General features: G+C 42.7%; 2 non-coding genes across 2 annotated transcripts; one reads left to right on the top strand and one right to left on the bottom strand.

Annotated features, from left to right (window-relative positions):
• The first annotated feature begins 13,465 nt into the window (after positions 1 to 13,465).
• LOC140276140 (U2 spliceosomal RNA) lies at positions 13,466 to 13,652 on the top strand. The gene has a single exon (XR_011908823.1). It is a non-coding gene; the product is annotated as a U2 spliceosomal RNA (small nuclear RNA).
• Positions 13,653 to 18,442: 4,790 nt separating this feature from the next.
• Positions 18,443 to 18,632, bottom strand: LOC140275944 (U2 spliceosomal RNA). Its single transcript, XR_011908643.1, has one exon. It is a non-coding gene; the product is annotated as a U2 spliceosomal RNA (small nuclear RNA).
• Positions 18,633 to 21,002: the final 2,370 nt, after the last annotated feature.

Genomic DNA, 21,002 nt, shown 5'->3' with positions numbered 1-21,002 from the left:
CGGGAGGAGAGGTCTTCGGATGAGAGTGGTTGAAAATTTCCGACCATAATGTATAAAATGCGGTGAAAAAAAGGTGTGATAGAACACTAAAAGGTGGAGCGGAAGTGTTCGGCTGCAAGAAGGTGTGAATGTCCGACTATATTTGGTGAAAAGCAGGTGAAGCAAGGTCTGAATTCCCAACCTTACATCATCAAAAGCGAGATCAGAGGTGTTTGGCTGCAAGAAGGCCATAGTTTTCCAAAAGCGGGTAAGGTGCGAATGTCCGACTAAATATCAACAAAATTTGGGGCGGAGGTCTTCGGATGCAAGTGGGTGTGAATATTCCACCATACAAGTATGGTGGAGAGGAAGCTGTGAATAGCCGACCATAGTTTGGAAAAACCGGGTAAGAAAAGGTTTGAATGCCCGAACATACACCATCAAAAGAGGGAGCGGAGGTGTTCCGCTGTACGAAGGTGTGAATGTCCGACCATAGTTGGTAAAAAGCGGGTAAGAAAAGGTTAAAATACCCGACTGTACACAATCAATAGCGGGAGCGGAGTTGTTCGGCTACAAGAAGGTGTGAAAGTCCGACCATGGTTTGTAAAAAGCGGGTAAGAAAAGGTGCGAATGTCCGACAATGTATGATCAAAAGAGAGAGCGGAGGTTTTCGGATACAAGAAGGTTTGAATGTCCCACCATAGTTTGTAAAAAGCGGGTAAGAAAAGGTTCGAATGCCCGACTATACACCATCAAAAGCGGGAGCAGAGGTGTTCCGCTGTAAGACGGTGTGAATGTCCGACCATAGTTGGTAAAAAGCGGGTAAGAAAAGGTTAAAATACCCGACTGTACACAATCAATAGCGGGAGCGGAGTTGTTCGGCTACAAGAAGGTGTGAAAGTCCGACCATGGTTTGTAAAAACCGGGAAGAAAAGGCTCGAAAGCCCGACTATACACCATCAAAAAGAAGGTTTGAATGTCCATCAATAATTGCTTTAAAACAAGAAAGTAAATTTTCGAATATCAAACCGCACATGATCATAAGCGGGAGAGGAGGTGTTCGGCTGCAAGAAGGTGTGAATGTCTACCCATAATTCATGAAAAATGGGTAAAAAAAAGGTGCGAATGCCTAACAATACATTATCAAAAGCAGGTGTGAATGTCAGATCATAATTTGTAAAAAGCTGATGAGAAAGGGTGAGAATGCCCGACTATACACCATCAAATGCGGGAGCGGAGGTGTTCGGCTCTGAGTAGGTGTGAATGTCCGACCATAATTGCTGAAGAATGTGTTAGAAAAGGTAAGAATGCTGGACCATACATCATCAAAAGCGGGAGAGGTGGTGTTCGGCTGCAAAAAGGTGTGACTGTTCGACTAATGTTTGTAAAAAGTGGGTAAGACAAGGTGCGAATGCCTGACAATGTATGATCAAAAGCGGGAGCGGAGGTGTTCAGCTGCAAGAAGGTCTACATGTCCATCAATAATTGCTAGAAAACATGAAAGAAACTTTTCGAAAATCAAACCGCACATGATCATAAGTGGGATAGGAGGTGTTCAGCTGCAAGGTGTGAATGTCCACCCATAATTCCTGAAAAATGGGCAAAAAAAAGGTGTGAATGCCCAACCATACATCATCAAAAGCAGGAGTGGAAGTGTTCGGCTACAAGAAGGTGTGAACGTCCAACCAAAATATGTAAAAAGATGTTAAGAAAAGGTTCGAATATCCAACCAAACATAATCAAAAGCGGGAGCAGAGCTGTTCGACTGCAAGTAGGTGTGAATGTCAGATCATAATTTGCAAAAAGCTGATGAGAAAGGGTGAGAATGCCCGACTATACACCATCAAATGCGGGAGCGGAGTTGTTCGGCTGTGAGTAGGTGTGAATCTCCGACCATAATTGCTGAAAAATGTGTTAGAAAAGGTAAGAATGCCGGTCCATACATCATCAAAAGCGAGAGAGGTTGTGTTCGGCAACGTGGATTCATGCCAGTCACTGTAAGAAGGTACCAGAACCAGTAGATGACTTCCACCCTGACATACATCAGCCTAACCAACACGCCCGGAAGGACAAAGATAAGAGTCAGCAGTAAAAGCTGTACTCCACCGGTGTGTTAAGTGCTAGTAACCTCTGACACCGAAGATTGAAACATCCTTACTGAGACCTGCGATGAAGATGATCATACACATGCTGTGAACCATGGAAGAAACTGTTTGTTGTTTGTATTTTCTTATTTGTAACCAGCATGTGCACATTGTATCTTGATTTCACAGGAAGCAATAATACAGGGCTGCTGTATTTTTCCCTGTGTGAAAGGCCTCATTGTATGTATCTCACCAAATGATTCAAATGACTCAAAGAACTTTTTTGCTTTCAAAATTTTTCCTCTAGTGACGCTGACTTAGAGAGGCATGAAGATAATCATATTTAATTGTTCATGTTTTGATTGTTTATCATTGGACCCTTTATCACTATGATGCCTGCATTTTAAACTCACGTTGTGTGCAAATGCAGGCTGATGTTTTACAGATAAAGTTATTATTTTCCTTGTTTCTTTTGGGTTGATTAATATAATGGTATTATTATAATCAAAAGGGAGGAATGTAATGGAAAATAATTCTTATATGCATTGTATTGAGTGTTACTGTGTATAACCTGCAAATGACTGAGCTGCAAGGTACCACCCTGCCCTGTTTTCTTAAATTCCTCTTTACAATGGTGGGCTTGTTATTATGAGATAGCTGCACTTTAGGGGGGACAGGGTTAGGCTGGTATTTACGAGTGTGTCTGGGTAACCTCAACTAATGGTTGGGGAGGAAAGTTAGAAGAACAATCAACTATACCCAAAAACAGATGACGTGATGAGTGGGCAATATAACTGTGTGTTTTTGCTTCAGTGGTCAGAGCAACTCTGTATTCTGTACTGTGTTGTTCTCTCTTGCAAGATATTATTATTAAAGCCTCTTATCTCCTCAAAAGAAAATAACTGACTCCCCAAGTGCAAGTGTCAGGACAAATGATCAAACTTCTCCAAGCTTCAGTCTGCAGAGAGGTACAAGACAGGGTTGCCCACTTTCGCCCTCACTTTTTGCTATTTTCATCGAACCTTTAGCAGCTGCTATCAGACAAGATAGAAATATTAAAGGCATCCAACCCCAAAATATTGAGCATAAAATAAGTCTTTATGCTGATGATGTATTACTTTTCCTTCAGAACTCACAGACGTCTCTCACTCACACGATCACACTCATAAATAAATTCTCAGCACTTTCTGACTACTCTATCAATTGGTCTAAGACCACAGTTCTGCCCATTAACTATAGGGACCAGAATATACCTGCGATCACTTTACAGTCAGGAAATATTAGATATTTAGGCATAAACATTTCCTCCAGGCTCTCAGAGCTAACAAAGCTAAATTATGTGCAATTATTAAAGACAGTAGAGGACGATCTCTCTCGTTTGAAGTCCTTACCTATATCACTTATGGGGAGAGTTACAACCATTAAAATGATGATACTACCAAAAGGTAACTATTTGTTCTCAATGATCCCCATAAAACCATCTGCTACTTGGCTTAAGTCACTAGGTTCATGCATCTCCAAATTTCTGTGGAAAAACAAACCACCACGTATTAGTTTAAAAACCCTACAGAAGACCAAGGACAGTGGTGGATTAGATTTACCTAATTTTCAGCACTATTCATAAAGTTAGTGTTAGTGTATCTGGTCTCCCTCTCGGATAGTTTCTGGCTGATGTAAAGCACTGGGCGGTCAACGCCCCGCACCTGCTGGGAAAGAACAGCCCCCGACCCCCTTCCCGATGCATCAGTCTGCAGGACAAATGGGAGAGAGGAGTTAGGTGTGTGGAGAAGAGGCTCCCCACAGAGGGTCTGCTTTACCCTCTCAAGTGACACCTGGCACTGCTTCGTCCACCGGACCGGATCAGAGGCACCTTTTCGCGAAGTTGGGAATAAATCGCCGGTAATATCCGGCCAGCCCCAAAAACCGCCTCACCTCTTTCTTGATCTTAGGTTTTGGGCAGGCTGCAATCGCTGCTGTCTTGTCTACCTGTGGACGCACCTGTCCGCCGCCCAAGTGGTACCCCAGATACCGTACCTCCCTCCATCCAACTGCACACTTCTTTGGGTTGGCCGTGAGCCCCGCCTGCCGCAGTGACTCCAGCACTGCCGCCCAGCTGTTGCTATGGATGATGACGTCATCCAGGTAAGCGGCAGCATACGCAGGAACTTACATCATGAAAAGCGAGATCAGAGGTGTTTGGCTGAGAGAAGGCCACAGTTTGCGATGCAATAATTAAAGGCCTCATGCCAGATGTCGCCACTGAAGTAAAGAACATTTACGTGGGATGGTGTGAGGGTCCTCGTTTGGCTGACGTTTGCCGATATGCTCGCCATGCTCATAACCAAGTTGAGACGCGTAAGACAACCAAAAGGGACAAGTGTGAAAAGGAGCTGCATTTGGCAGCCATGACCATGTATTCCGCAGTGTGTGTAAACAGAGGACGAGGCCGAAGTCGAAGACGTGGACGTGTGGGAGTGGAGGTCGAAATGGGCCACGCCAGAGCTATGATCCGAATATTTGTTTTTACTGTGGCCAGACTGGACAGCTGAAAAGTGATGAAATTGGGCAAAAGGCTGACTGAGGGTGGGAGGCAGGTTCTGGACGTCACGCGGCAGCGGAGCCTCCACTAATGGGTGATAGCACAAACACACTCACACATTTTTCCTGCTCTGTGTAGTGAAGAAACGCTTGCCGACTGTGATTCACGTAGTAAAGTTTTGCATGCTATTTCCGTCCTAGAGCAAAGATATTTCTCTCAGAATATAGGAAATTATGTTCATCAGTAGTGACGTCAGGGGAGTTTTATTGTCCTCCAAAGTTAAGTGGAAACCACGTTTACTGTATGTCTGCATCAGGCCAGGTTGTGAAGGAGAAAATGACAATGCCCATTGCGTGTTGTCACTCCCGATGAGCTCTCCTTCAAACACTCATTTTTGTTATCAGAGTTGTGTCCCATTAACCTGATGGGCTGTGATCTCATGTGTAAATTAGGCATTATTTTAACTTCTACACCAGAGGGTGTTAAGGTTATGTTACAGCCTGACAAAGTTTTCACAGCAGTGCAGTTTGATTCATCGGCACTTACATATGCTTATGAGTGGAAACTTCCCAGCTCTCCTTTTTCACAACAACTAGTGGAAGAAGCAAAAGCGTTAGTTTCACCCCTTTCTGATTTCATGCAACCTACTGATTTGCACTGCACATCACACATTTCTTTGGGGCTATGAGAAGAAGTGAAAAAATATGTGCGCCTACTTTATTGGCTGTGTCGCTCACTCCAGAGCACTTCGATTTTTTAATGTTTGTGGTACTCGCCCTCACATTTCCTTGGCCAAACGTACACACTGGCAGTGACAAGGTGTGGGAGAGTTTGTTGCTACATGTCAGAAAGAAATGGAGTGGACCGTTTCACCTGCTGATCCAAATTTGATGTTTTCTGAACGATTGTCAGCATACAAAAAAACATTTTTGAGTACAATGCATTGTCAAAGAACTGTGGACTTAATTCCTACCACAGAATCACATTTTGAAGCATGTTTTTTATCTGAAACAGATTTGTCTTCGATACCCATGTTGGCTGAAGTGCCCAATGATCTTTGGGCTAAGAGCAAATATGATGTGGGGTTGATAAAAGGCTGTGAACCAGTAATTGTCACCCCTAAATCAGACATTTGTCCATGTAAAAAACAATACCCTTTTAAGCCTGAAGCAATTAAAGGGATTAAACCTGTTTTTCAATCTTTTCATAAAACAGGCGTTATTGTTCCTTTTGAAAATTCACCTGTACTTACTCCATTGTTTCCTGTTAAAAAGATTAAAGATGCTGGCCAGCCAGATGAATGGCGTTTTGTACAGGACCTCCAAGCGGTGAATGCTGCAGTTCAGCCACATGCTCCTACTGTGCCCAACCCACACACTATTTTGTCTCAAATTACATCAGATGCACAGTTTTTCTCAGTGGTTGACTTGTCGCCAGTGCACCCTGATAGCCCATTTTGGTTTGCTTTTTAGTTTGAAGGGAGATCTTGGACTTTTACCCGGTTATGCCAGGGGTACTGTGAAAGTCCCACTATTTACAATGCTGCCCTCAAAGCTAGTCTGGATTAACTTCAATCAACCACAGGCTCTGCTCTTTTGCAGTATGTGGATGACATCCTTTTATGTAGTCCATCTAAACAACAGTGTGAAAAAGACAGTGAATCTGTTGAAACATCTTCCTTCTTATGGCCATAAAGCCAGCCTTTCTAAGTTACAGTTTGTACAGGACGAATGTGTACAATGTGCACATGCTGGTTACAAATAAGAAAATACAAACAACAAACAGTTTCTGCCATGGTTCACAGCATGTGTATGATCACCTTCATCGCAGGTCTCAGCAAGGATGTTTCAATCTTCGGTGTCAGAGGTTACTAGCACTTAACACACCGGTGGAGTACAGCTTTTACTGCTGACTCTTATCTTTGTCCTTCCGGGCGTGTTGGTTAGGCTGATGTATGTCAGGGTGGAAGTCAACTACTGGTTCTGGTACCTTCTTACAGTGACTGGCATGAATCCAGGTTGCTCTCTCTGCAACTTTAACAGCTGTATGAGTGACCAGTAGCACCTGGAACGGGCCTTGCCAACGTTTGGACTTCCAATGTTTCCTGCGAAGTTCCTTCACCACCTGTCATCTGGTTGGAGTGGTGTGTTTTCTGTGGCTGGAAGGGCTGCTTTTACTGTCTGTGAAACTTGAGATAGAACAGTGGAAAGGTTTCGACAGTAAGACAACATAGCATCATCACAAACAGTTGTGGAAGGGAGGGGTCTGGTTACAGGTCCCAATCCCAGGTTAGGAGGTCTGCCAAATAAAATTTCAAATGGGCTGAGATTCACTTGAGCTCTGATTCTCATTCTCATGTAGGTAAGCACAATAGGTAATACTTTTGTCCATGGCAGACCTGTTTCTTCACAACATTTGGCTAACTTGGACTTTAATGTACCATTTTCTCTTTCCACAGCACCTCCACTCTGTGGATGATAAGCACAATGTGTGCGCAAGGTTATTCCCAAGAATTTACCAACCTCAGTCAATGCAGTGTTTACAAAATGTGTGCCATTATCACTGCTGATCTTCTCTGGAATGCCCCATCTAGGAATGATTTCTGTTTAGCAGTGCTTTAGTCACTGCATTACTGTTTGCATGTTTTGCAGGGAAAACTTCAACCCATTTACTAAACACGTCCACTATTACTAGTGCATATTTCTTTCTTTCAGCTGGTGTAAGTTCAACAAAATCCATCATCAAATGTTCAAAAGGTTTCTCTGGTGGAGGGTGTGCAACTTGCGATGTGTGTAATGCCTTTCCTACATTATGTGTGGCACAAACCATACATGACTGACAGTATTTTTGCGCATATGAACTGAACCCTTTTGTGAACCACTGAGCAGTGAGTGCATTCAGCATCCCCCCTTTTGACACATGGTCCAACCCATGTGTCAATTTTGAAAAATGAGGAAAAAAATGTTTAGGTAGACAGGGTTTACCATCAGGTCCCATCCAAACACCATCCATATGAGTTGCACCCACAGAGGACCAAATGCGTCCAGAGGACCAAATTTCATCTGCAGAGGCAAAAGTTTGCAAAGCATGGAGATCTGTGAGGGAGTCTTCTGCCTGCAAAGAGAGGGAAGCGAAAACAGGAAAAGATTTAGCTGCTTGCTTAGCTGCAGCATCAGCTCTGGCATTGCCACAAGCAACAGGATCGTCTGAGTTAGTGTGAGCCGCACACTTACAGACCGAGATTGCTGTAGGCAAAAGGATCACATCAAGAAGATCAGAAACCTGCTTGGAGTTCAGAATAGTTTTACCATCTGATTTAAGGAAATGCCTGTGTTTCCACAGCGCACCAAAGTCATGAACAACACCAAAAGCATATCTGGAATCTGTGTAAATAGTGACAGACTTACCAGCTGCCAACTTACAAGCTTCAGTAAGTGCAATAAGCTCAGTAGTTTGAGCAGAGAAATGTTTAGGAAGAGAACCAGACAACAAAGTGTCATGTGAAGAACATACTGCAAACCAAACACAGTTAGTACCTGTGGCTGGATCACGCAAAGCTGATCCATCTACAAAAAGAATCATGTCAGAGTTTGGAAGAGGAGTCTCTAAAAGATCAGGTCGGGGTGTACAAACTTGTTCCAAAACAGCTTCACAGTCATGAGGCTCCCCATCCTCAGGAGTCGGAAGCAAAGTAGCAGGATTCAGAACAGTACAACGTTTAACAGTGACATTTGGCATATCACAGAGGTGTATCTGAGCCAACGAGCAGTTGAAAGATGTGAAGTTTTCTGCTCGAGAAGAATAATGGCAACAGCATGAGGAACCAAAAAAGTCAAATTAGCGTAGCCCACAATATCTTGGGAGGCCAGGACAGCTTTCTCTGCAGCTGCAACAACACGAAGACAACCAGGCAGGCCTGCAGCCACAGAGTCCAGTTTTGCTGAGAAATGAGCCACTGGCCTTTGCCTGCCCCATGTTCCTGCATAAGAACAGATGTCATGCTTCTCATCAACTGCCTGTATGAAAGGTTTATGAGGATCTGGAATGCCAAGTGTTGGTGCTGTTTGAAGAGCCAGCTTAAGCTGACTAAAGGCTGATTCAGCCTCAGGAGTCCATGGAACACGGTCAGCTGACTGGAGGCCTTTACCATGGATAAGAGCACCTAAGAGAGCTTCGAGAAAAGAGTAGTTAGGAATAAAGTTCCTGCAGTAAGATGTTATACCTAAGAATGACATAAGCTGTTTTTTAGTAACCGGTTTAGGAATGATCTGAACTGCAGCAACACGTTTAGGAGAAAGTGAGCGCCCATCCTTAGAAATCACATGACCCAAAAAGGTGACTTCGTCCTGTACAAACTGTAAATTAGAAAGGCTGGCTTTATGGCTATAAGAATGAAGATGTTTCAACAGATTCACTGTCTTTTTCACACTGTTGTTTAGATGGACTACATAAAAGGATGTCATCCACATACTGCAAAAGAGCAGAGCCTGTGGTTGATTGAAGTTAATCCAGACTAGCTTTGAGGGCAGCATTGTAAATAGTGGGACTTTCACAGTACCCCTGGCATAACCGGGTAAAAGTCCAAGATCTCCCTTCAAACTAAAAAGCAAACCAAAATGGGCTATCAGGGTGCACTGGCGACAAGTCAACCACTGAGAAAAACTGTGCATCTGATGTAATTTGAGACAAAATAGTGTGTGGGTTGGGCACAGTAGGAGCATGTGGCTGAACTGCAGCATTCACCGCTTGGAGGTCCTGTACAAAACGCCATTCATCTGGCTGGCCAGCATCTTTAATCTTTTTAACAGGAATCAATGGAGTAAGCACAGGTGAATTTTCAAAAGGAACAATAACGCCTGTTTTCTGAAAAGATTGAAAAACAGGTTTAATCCCTTTAATTGCTTCAGGCTTAAAAGGGTATTGTTTTTTACATGGACAAAAGTCTGATTTAGGGGTGACAATTACTGGTTCACAGCCTTTTATCAACCCCATATCATATTTGCTCTTAGCCCAAAGATCATTGGGCACATCGTTCAGAAAACATCAAATTTGGATCAGCAGGTGAAACGGTCCACTCCATTTCTTTCTGACATGTAGCAACAAACTCTCCCACACCTTGTCACTGCCTGTGTGTACGTTTGGCCAAGGAAATGTGAGGACGAGTACCACAAACATTAAAAAAATCGAAGTGCTCTGGAGTGAGCGACACAGCCAATAAAGTAGGCGCACATATTTTTTCACTTCTTCTCATAGTCATTGTCAGGCCCCAAAGAAATGTGTGATGTGCAGTGCAAATCAGTAGGTTGCATGAAATCAGAAAGGGGTGAAACTAACGCTTTTGCTTCTTCCACTAGTTGTTGTGAAAAAGGAGAGCTGGGAAGTTTCCACTCATAAGCATATGTAAGTGCCGATGAATCAAACTGCACTGCTGTGAAAACTTTGTCAGGCTGTAACATAACCTTAACACCCTCTGGTGTAGAAGTTAAAATAATGCCTAATTTACACATGAGATCACAGCCCATCAGGTTAATGGGACACAACTCTGATAACAAAAATGAGTGTTTGAAGGAGAGCTCATCAGGAGTGACAACACGCAATGGGCATTGTCATTTTCTCCTTCACAACCTGGCCTGATGCAGACATACAGTAAACGTGGTTTCCACTTAACTTTGGAGGACAATCAAACTCCCCTGACGTCACTACTGATGAACATAAGTTCCTATATTCTGAGAGAAATATCTTTGCTCTAGGACGGAAATAGCATGCAAAACTTTACTACGTGATATGATGTATTTTAAATTATGATCTGACATTCACACCTGCTTTTGATAATGTATTGTTAGGCATTCGCACCTTTTTTTTACCCATTTTTCATGAATTATGGGTAGACATTCACACCTTCTTGCAGCCGAACACTTCCTTTCCCGCTTATGATCATGTGCGGTTTGATATTCGAAAATTTACTTTCTTGTTTTAAAGCAATTATTGATGGACATTCAAACCTTCTTTTTGATGGTGTATAGTCGGGCTTTCGAGCCTTTTCTTCCCGGTTTTTACAAACCATGGTCGGACTTTCACACCTTCTTGTAGCCGAACAACTCCGCTCCCGCTATTGATTGTGTACAGTCGGGTATTTTAACCTTTTCTTACCCGCTTTTTACCAACTATGGTCGGACATTCACACCGTCTTACAGCGGAACACCTCTGCTCCCGCTTTTGATGGTGTATAGTCGGGCATTCGAACCTTTTCTTACCCGCTTTTTACAAACTATGGTGGGACATTCAAACCTTCTTGTATCCGAAAACCTCCGCTCTCTCTTTTGATCATACATTGTCGGACATTCGCACCTTTTCTTACCCGCTTTTTACAAACCATGGTCGGACTTTCACACCTTCTTGTAGCCGAACAACTCCGCTCCCGCTATTGATTGTGTACAGTCGGGTATTTTAACCTTTTCTTACCCGCTTTTTACCAACTATGGTCGGACATTCACACCTTCGTACAGCGGAACACCTCCGCTCCCTCTTTTGATGGTGTATGTTCGGGCATTCAAACCTTTTCTTACCCGCTTTTTCCAAACTATGGTCGGCTATTCACAGCTTCCTCTCCACCATACTTGTATGGTGGAATATTCACACCCACTTGCATCCGAAGACCTCCGCCCCAAATTTTGTTGATATTTAGTCGGACATTCGCACCTTACCCGCTTTTGGAAAACTATGGCCTTCTTGCAGCCAAACACCTCTGATCTCGCTTTTGATGATGTAAGGTTGGGAATTCAGACCTTGCTTCACCTGCTTTTCACCAAATATAGTCGGACATTCACACCTTCTTGCAGCCGAACACTTCCGCTTTTAGTGTTCTATGAGGCATTCACATATTTTTTTTCACCGTATTTTATAGATTATGGTTGGAAATTCTCACCCACTCTCATCCGAAGACCTCTCCTCCCGCTTTTGTTAATATATAGTCGGGCATTCGAACCTTTTCTTACCCGCTTTTTACAAATTATAGTCGAACATTCACACCTACTTGCAGCTGAATACTTCCGCTCCACCTTTTAGGTATGTATGGTTGGCATTTGCACCTCTTTTTATACTGATTGCTGAAGATTAAGTTGTACTTTCTCAAACTACAACATTTTTTTATTTGTTGAAACTTGATTTGAAGTGGATAAATAAGGAGGACAAACAGTTTTAAGTCAGGCTGATAGAAGGAATTCATTTTATAGCAAAATCTGTACTTCGTCATATGTCGAGAGATGCTTATTGCTGAAGAAGTTCTTTCTCATTCTACAAAGTACAACGTTGTTTATCGTTGAAACTTGATTAGACATGAATAAATATGAAGGACAAAGCAGTCTTAACTTGGTTTGAGTTAAGGAATTCGTTTTATAGGAGAATCCGAATTCGTGCATAACTCATAAAATAGAGCTTATTTTCGGATTCCTGAAGAATGATTCTGGTTCTTTCTCATAATACAAAGTTTGTTGTTTATTGTTGAAACTTCATCAGAAGTGAAGAAATAAATGAATGCCTATCAACAAATGTGGGATCTAAACTCTAGTGCTTCCTCTAAAATAATTTCCTTTCTCAATTTAGAAATGTGTGTGTGTAAGTCACAACACCCGTGACACCAAAACGGCTTTCTTTTCTCTACACTCTGCACTATGAGCACACACACCAAATCAGAAAGGCTTTTTTCTCTCTTTTCTACATTATGGACTGTGGGGACACAAAACCGCTCTCTCTCTTTTTTTTTTTTATCGTGTGCCAGGGCGTTGTCTCATGTATTAGATTATGCTTAAGATACGAATGGGTTTATCAGTCACATCAGAATCCATACATACTGATCCTCCCGTAATAAAATGGTCGGATCTTATCAAACACACTTTGTTTCTTGTGACAATCAAGTCAGCGAAACAGCGTATACACGTCAAGACACTGAATCAAGTTTGCCACAAGAACTCATAAGTTTGGCAGTATTGCTCTGCCATCAGCAATGATACACCCATTTTATTTTCGTGAGACATGTGCAAGCACCTGTTCATCTACTGTTCTATCACTATGAATTAGTGATCTATTATCAATAAGGATACTTCTACAACTACTATCAAAGTATGTCCGGACTTCTTATGTTGTCAGTTGCTATATATGAATAAGTGGGTAGCTACTGACAAGCATTAAGCATGTCACACAGCCCAAACATATAACATTTCAGGACACACCACACAGTTAACAACCACAGTGAAGCGTGTCAAAGCCCAAACATGTAACATTCAACAGGACACTTACACAACACATTCAAATCAAACAGTCAGACAACATACAAGAACATATACCCCAGCCGGCATTGCTCCCTGCCTATTTTCGTACAGCACACTATGTGTGCGCACACCTTTATTCACAAACTCTTCAACTTATACTCTTTTACCGAAGCTGCTACAGCTCGATTACCACCTTTTAGGTATGTATGGTTGGCATTTGCACCTCTTTTTAAACTGATTGCTGAAGATTAAGTTGTACTTTCTCAAACTACAACATTTTTTTATTTGTTGAAACTTGATTTGAAGTGGATAAATAAGGAGGACAAACAGTTTTAAGTCAGGCTGATAGAAGGAATTCATTTTATAGCAAAATCTGTACTTCGTCATATGTCGAGAGATGCTTATTGCTGAAGAAGTTCTTTCTCATTCTACAAAGTACAACGTTGTTTATCGTTGAAACTTGATTAGACATGAATAAATATGAAGGACAAAGCAGTCTTAACTTGGTTTGAGTTAAGGAATTCGTTTTATAGGAGAATCCGAATTCGTGCATAACTCATAAAATAGAGCTTATTTTCGGATTCCTGAAGAATGATTCTGGTTCTAGCCTTTTGGCTAAGATCAAGTGTAGTATCTGTACTTATCAGTTTAATATGTGATATGTCTATGCAAGGACTACATATTAAATGGATTTTTATCAATAGGAGTTGAAAAAGGAGCTTGCTCCATTCACTCCAAGCATCGACCCGGTACTGCAGTGCCGCTGGGAACGGTGCGCTCTCCTCTGCTCTTGTGAAAAAGCAAACAGCGGTGCAGGATGGAAGTTTCTTTTAATCTGCTGAGAAAAGAGAGTGAATGCGAAGCAGACTTTAACACGGCTCTGGGAGCGAGCCGAGTGCGGGCTAACCAGGAGAATTGCTTGAAAGAAACGCGACACCGAATGAGCGGTCAGAACAAAGCCTCAATACGGTGTTCCTGTGGTGTTTTTATAAAATGCGGTGTAAAAAAAGGTGTGAATGCCCCATAGAAAACTAAAAGGTGGAGCGGAAGTGTTCGGCTGCAAGAAGGTGTGAATGTCCGACTATATTTGGTGAAAAGCAGGTGAAGCAAGGTCTGAATGCCCAACCTTACATCATCAAAAGCGAGATCAGAGGTTTTTGGCTGCAAGAAGGTCATAGTTTGCCAAAAGCGGTTAAGGTGCGAATGATCGGCTAAATATCAACAAAAGTGGGGGCGGAGGTCTTCGGATGCAAGTGGGTGTGAATATCCCACCATACAAGTATGGTGGAGAGGAAGCTGTGAATGGCCGACCATAGTTTGCAAAAAGCGGGTGAGAAAAGGTGCGAATGTCCAACCATACATGATCAAAACAGGGAGCGGAGTGTGTTTGGCTGCGACAAGGTGTGAATGTCCACCCATAATTAATGAAAAGCGGGCAACAAGTAGGTTCGAATGCCCAACCATACATCATCAAAAGCAGGAGTGGATGTGTTCGGCTACAAGAAGGTTTGAATGTCCGAGCATAGTTTGTAAAAAGCGGGTAAGAAAAGGTTCGAATGCCCGAACATACACCATCAAAAGAGGGAGCGGAGGTGTTCCGCTGTAAGACGGTGTGAATGTCCGACCATAGTTGGTAAAAAGCGGGTAAGAAAAGGTTAAAAAACCCGACTGTACACAATCAATAGCGGAAGCGGAGTTGTTCGGCTACAAGAAGGTGTGAAAGTCCACCAATAATTACTGAAAAATGGGTAAGAAAAGGTGTGAATGCCCAACTATACATCATGAAAAGCAGAAGTGGATGTGTTCGGCCACAAGAACGTTTGAATGTCCGACCATAGTTTGTAAAAGGCGGGTAAGAAAAGGTTCGAATGCCCGTACATACACAATCAAAAGAGGGAGCGGAGGTGTTTCGCTGTAAGAAGGTGTGAATGTCCGAGCATAGTTTGTAAAAAGTGGGTAAGAAAAGGTTCGAATGCCAGAACATACACCATCAAAAGAGGGAGCGGAGGTGTTCCGCTGTAAGAAGGTGTGAATGTCCGACCATAGTTGGTAAAAAGTGGGTAAGAAAAGGTTCGAATGCCAAAATATACACCATCAAAAGCGGAAGCCGAGTTGTTCGGCTGCAAGTAGGTGTGAATGTCAGATCATAATTTGCAAAAAGCTGATGAGAAAGGTGTGAATGACCGACAATAATTGCTGAAAAATGTGTTAGAAAAGGTAAGAATGCCGGACCATTCATCATCAAAAGCGGGAGAAGAGGTGTTCGGCTGCAAGAAGCTGTGAATGTCCAGCCATAATTAGTCAAAAACGGGTACGAAAAGGTAGTATTGCCAGACCATAAATGATCAAAAAAGGGAGCGGAGGTTTTTCGCTGTAAGAAGGTGTGAATATCCGACCATAATTGGTAAAAAGCGGGTAAGAAAAGGTGCGAATGCCCGACAATGTATGATCAAAAGAGGGAACGGAGGTTTTCGGCTGCAAGAAGGTCTAAATGTCCAACCATAATTTGTAAAAACCGGGGAAGAAAAGGCTCGGAAGCCCAACTATACACCATCAAAAGCGGGAGCGGAGGTGTTCAGCTGCAAGAAGGTGTGAATGTCCACCCATAATTCCTCAAAAATGGGTAAAAAAAAAGGTGCGAATGCCCAACCATACATCATCAAAAGCAGGACTGGATGTGTTAGGCTACAAGAAGGTTTGAATGTCCGAGCATAGTTTGTAAAAAGCGGGTAAGAAAAGTTTCGAATGCCCGAACATACACCATCAAAAGAGGGAGCGGAGGTGTTCCGCCATAAGAAGGTGTGAATGTCCGACCGTAGTTGGTTAAAATACCCGACTGTACACAATCAATAGCGGGAGCGAATGTGTTCGGCTACAAGAAGGTGTGAATGGCCGACCATTTTTTGTAAATAGCGGGTAAGAAAAGGTGCGAATGCCCGACAATGTATGATCAAAAGAGGGAGCGGAGGTTTTCGGCTAAAAGAAGGTCTGAATGTCCAACCATAATTTGTAAAAACCGGGGAAGAAAAGGCTCGAAAGCCCGACTATACACCATCAAAAGCGGGAGCAGAGGGGTTCAGCTGCAACAAGGTCTGAATGTCCATCAATAATTGCTAGAAAACATGAAAGAAAATTTTCGAATATCCAACCGCACATGATCATAAGTGGGAGAGGAGGTGTTCAGCTGCAAGAAGGTGTGAATGTCCACCCATAATTCCTCAAAAATGGGTAAAAAAAAAGGTGCGAATGCCCAACCATACATCATCAAAAGCAGGACTGGATGTGTTAGGCTACAAGAAGGTTTGAATGTCCGAGCATAGTTTGTAAAAAGCGGGTAAGAAAAGGTTCGAATGCCCGAACATACACCATCAAAAGAGGGAGCGGAGGTGTTCCGCCATAAGAAGGTGTGAATGTCCGACCGTAGTTGGTTAAAATACCCGATTGTACACAATCAATAGCGGGAGCGAATGTGTTCGGCTACAAGAAGGTGTGAATGGCCGACCATTTTTTGTAAATAGCGGGTAAGAAAAGGTGCGAATGCCCGACAATGTATGATCAAAAGAGGGAGCAGAGGTTTTCGGCTAAAAGAAGGTCTGAATGTCCAACCATAATTTGTAAAAACCGGGGAAGAAAAGGCTCGAAAGCCCGACTATACACCATCAAAAGCGGGAGCAGAGGGGTTCAGCTGCAAGAAGGTCTGAATGTCAATCAATAATTGCTAGAAAACATGAAAGAAAATTTTCGAATATCAAACCGCACATGATCATATGCGGGAGAGGAGGTGTTCAGCTGCAAGAAGGTGTGAATGTCTACCCATAATTCCTGAAAAATGGGTAAAAAAAGGTGCGAATGCCCAACCATACATCATCAAAAGCATGTGTGAATGTCAGATCATAATTTGCAAAAACCTGATTGTGTGCAGCTGAACACCTCTGCTCCCGCTTTTGATGGTGTATAGTCGGGCTTTCGAGGCTTTTCTTCAACGGTGTTTACAAATTACGGTTGGAAATTCAGACCTTGCAGCCGAACACCTCCGCTCCCTCTTTTGATCATACATTGTCGGGCATTCGCACCTTGTCTTACCCGCGTTTTACAAACCATGGTCGGACTTTCACACCTTCTTGTAGCTGAACAACTCCGCTCCCGCTATTGATTGTGTACAGTCGGGTATTTTAACCTTTTCTTACCCGCTTTTTACCAATTATGGTCGGACATTCACACCGTCTTACAGCGGAACACCTCCGCTCCCTCTTTTGATGGTGTATGTTCGGGCATTCGAACTTTTTCTTACCCACTTTTTACAAACTATGGTCGGACATTCAAACCTTCTTGTAGCAGAACACATCCACTTCTTCTTTTGATGATGTATGGTTGGGCATTCGCACCTTTTCTTACCCATTTTTCAGGAATTATGGCTGGACATTCACACCTACTTGCAGTCGAACAGCTCTGCTCCCACTTTTTATTATGTTTGATTGGATATTCGAACCTTTTCTTAACTGCTTTTTACAAACTTTGGTCGGACGCTCACAACTTCTTACAGCCGAACACCTCCGCTTCCGCTTTTGATGGTATATATTCGGGCATTCGAACCTTTTCTTACCCGCTTTTTACCAACTATGGTCGGACATTCACACCGTCTTTCAGCGGAACACCTCCGCTCCCTCTTTTGATGGTGTATGTTCGGGCATTCGCACCTTTTCTTACCCGCTTTTTACAAACTATGGTCGTACATTCAAACCTTCTTGTAGCCGAAAACCTCCACTCCCTCTTTTGATCATACTTTGTCGGGCATTCGAACCTTTTCTTACCCGCTTTTTACAAACTATGCTCGGACATTCAAACCTTCTTCTAGCCAAACACATCCACTCCTGCTTTTGTTGATGTATGGTTGGGCATTCAAACTTACTTGTTGCCCGCTTTTCATTAATTATGGGTGGACATTCACACCTTGTCGCAGCCAAACACCTCCGCTCCCTGTTTTGATCATGTATGGTTGGACATTCGCACCTTTTCTCACCCACTTTTTGCAAACTATGGTCGGCTATTCACAGCTTCCTCTCCACCATACTTGTATGGTGGGATATTCACACCTACTTGCATCCGAAGACCTCCGCCCCCACTTTTGTTGATATTTAGTCGGTCATTCACACCTTACCCGTTTTCTTGCCGCCAAACACCTCTGATCTCGCTTTTGATGATGTAAGATTGGGCATTCAGACCTTGCTTCACCTGCTTTTCACCAAATATAGTCGGACATTCACACCTTCTTGCAGCCGAACACTTCCGCTCCACCTTTTAGTTTTCTATGGGGCATTCACACCTTTTTTTACACCGCATTTTATAAAAACACCACAGGAACACCGTATTGAGGCTTTGTTCTGACCGCTCATTCGGTGTCGCGTTTCTTTCAAGCAATTCTCCTGGTTAGCCCGCACTCGGCTCGCTCCCAGAGCCGTGTTAAAGTCTTCTTCGCATTCACTCTCTTTTATCAGCAGATTAAAAGAAAGTTTCATCTTAGGCTCCCTGAAACTTCCATCCTGCACCGCTGTTTGCTTTTTCACAAGAGCAGAGGAGAGCGCACCGTTCCCAGCGGCACTGCAGTACCGGGTCGATGCTTGGAGTGAACGGAGCAAGCTCCTTTTTCAACTCCTATTGATAAAAATCCATTTAATATGTAGTCTCGCATAGAGGACATATCAGACATTAAACTGATAAGAACAGATACTACACTTGATCTTAGCCAAAAGGCAGAGAAGCGATAACTGTCCACTGGTTCACGTCCGAGGGCCCTTCCTGGCACAATGCGCACTTGTAGCGGTGTTCTTTTTATGGCCAGAGTGTCACTTTGCACCTCCGCCCACCCGCTGCACTGAGCACTCTTCAGCCCTTTTAAATGGTATAACTTTACACTACCACACGCTCCAGCGAGCACCATTCAAGCAACAACTTTGCACTCCAGCTTCGAACATCGGCACAGTCGCAACAAGTAAGGCGACTCTACTCAGAGAAGTCACTCTGCACAGTAACAAGATTTCTTTTGCACAGACAGAAAGGGCTTCATCCGCAAAGGTAAAGCCTGCCAAAAATAGAAACAACTCATTAGTGCTGCTCAACGTTGTACTTTGCAGTAAAAGAAAGAGCAAATCTAAAGTTTCAGGAATCCGAGAATAAGCTTACTTTCATGAGTTCTTCACGATTTCGGATTTTGCTATAAAATGAATTCCTTCACTCAAACTAAATTAAAACTGCTAAACTGCTAATCTGTTACATACAAGGCAGATGTCAAATTCACCGAAATAGGATCTAAGGGTATTTGGCCAATCGAGCTGTAGCAGCTTCGGTAAAAGAGTATAAGTTGAAGAGTTTGTGAATAAAGGTGTGCGCACACATAGTGAGTTGTAGGAAAATAGGCAGGGAGCAATGCTGGCTGGGGTATTTGTTCTTGTATGTTGTCTGACTGTTTGATTTGAATGTGTTGTGTAAGTGTCCTGTTGAATGTTACATGTTTGGGCTTTGACACGCTTCACTGTGGTTGTTAACTGTGCGGTGTGTCCTGAAATGTTATATGTTTGGGCTGTGTGACATGCTTAATGCTTTTCAGTAGCAACCCACTTATTCATATATAGCAACTGACAACATAAGAAGTCCGGACATACTTTGATAGTAGTTGTAGAAGTATCCTTATTGATAATAGATAAACTAATTCATAGTGATAGAACAGTAGATGAACAGGTGCCTGCACATGTCTCATGAAAATAAAATGGGTGTATGATTGCTGACGGCAGAGCAATACTGCCAAACTTATGAGTTCTTGTGGCAAACTTGATTCAGTGTCTTGACGTGTATACGCTGTTTCGCTGACTTGTCACAAGAAACAAAGTGTGTTTGATAAGATCCGACCATTTTATTACGGATCTTATCAGTATGGATTCTGATGTGACTGATAAACCCATTCGTATCTTAAGCATAATCTAATACGTGAGACAACGCCCTGGCACACAATCAAAAAAAAAAAAGAGAGAGAGCGGTTTTGTGTCCCCACAGTCCATAATGTAGAAAAGAGAGAAAAAAGCCTTTCTGATTTGGTGTGTGTGCTCACAGTGCAGAGTGTAGAGAAAAGAGAGAAAAGAAAGCCATTTTGGTGTCACGGGTGTTGTGACTTACACACACACATTTCTGAATTGAGAAAGGAAATTATTTTAGAGAAAGCACTGGAGTTTAGATCCCATATTTGTTGATAGGCATTCATTTAATTTTTCTTTTAATCAGTTTTAAAGTGAATACTAACTGAGAAATGAAAAAGGTGAAGAGTTTAGAAGCTTGGTTCAAGAGCAAAACTTGGTTTATGATCAGCTGAGTCTCTAAACAGAACAGCAAAGGGCTTCATCGAACATTTAAAAAAGATTCAGATTGTTAGAATATCCAGAATTTATAGGAATGGTGGTGATTACTCTTATTTTCTAGAATGGAAATAACTGCACCATGTCTGTTTTATGAATTTAAGGGGCTAAAAAGTTTTGTTCTCGTTTTTCTATGATTAACCGAATGTATGTGAGAGTCCAAACAGACAGAAGGGTTACGGCCGAGCGCTGGACCTTCCAAAAAAGATGAGACAGGCTGGACCTGTGCCATACTACTTAAGACCGGCATGTGGATAACAGGTTTTAAACTCTCACACACACAAACTCACACACGTTCGCACACATACACCCATACACACACACATTCTTGAACTTGCTGCAAGATTAAACATTTGCATTAACTAACTCCAGCAACTCTGAGTCTCATTGAGAGACTTTTCTCAACAATTGGGTCCTCAAACCAGATCTCAACGTTTTTTCCGCTTTCCAGGGTCGGAGCTGAAACCGTGCACGGGGGAGTCCAGTACTCCTAATGAAAGACCCCCTGCTGAATTGCGGTAATTAGGGGCCAGTGTCCACTGAAAGGGGGAAACAGGGACGAGATCGTACTTTTGAATCAATGGCCAGAAGCCATTGGCAGTGCAGGCATCAACAATAATGGTGTTATTTCACCCATTAACACTTAAGGTACCTCATGCAGTGGCTGTGATATGGTTACTTAACAAAATATCTTTACCAGACATCTCTCCTACATAACAGTTCTTCTTTC

This window comes from Leuresthes tenuis, unplaced genomic scaffold (genome assembly GCF_036924035.1).
Source record: "Leuresthes tenuis unplaced genomic scaffold, fLeuTen1.0.hap1 SCAF_18, whole genome shotgun sequence".
Taxonomy (NCBI): Eukaryota; Metazoa; Chordata; class Actinopteri; order Atheriniformes; family Atherinopsidae; genus Leuresthes; species Leuresthes tenuis.
Note: the sequence above shows the minus strand (reverse complement) of the source record. Positions and strands in the feature narration are given on the sequence as shown.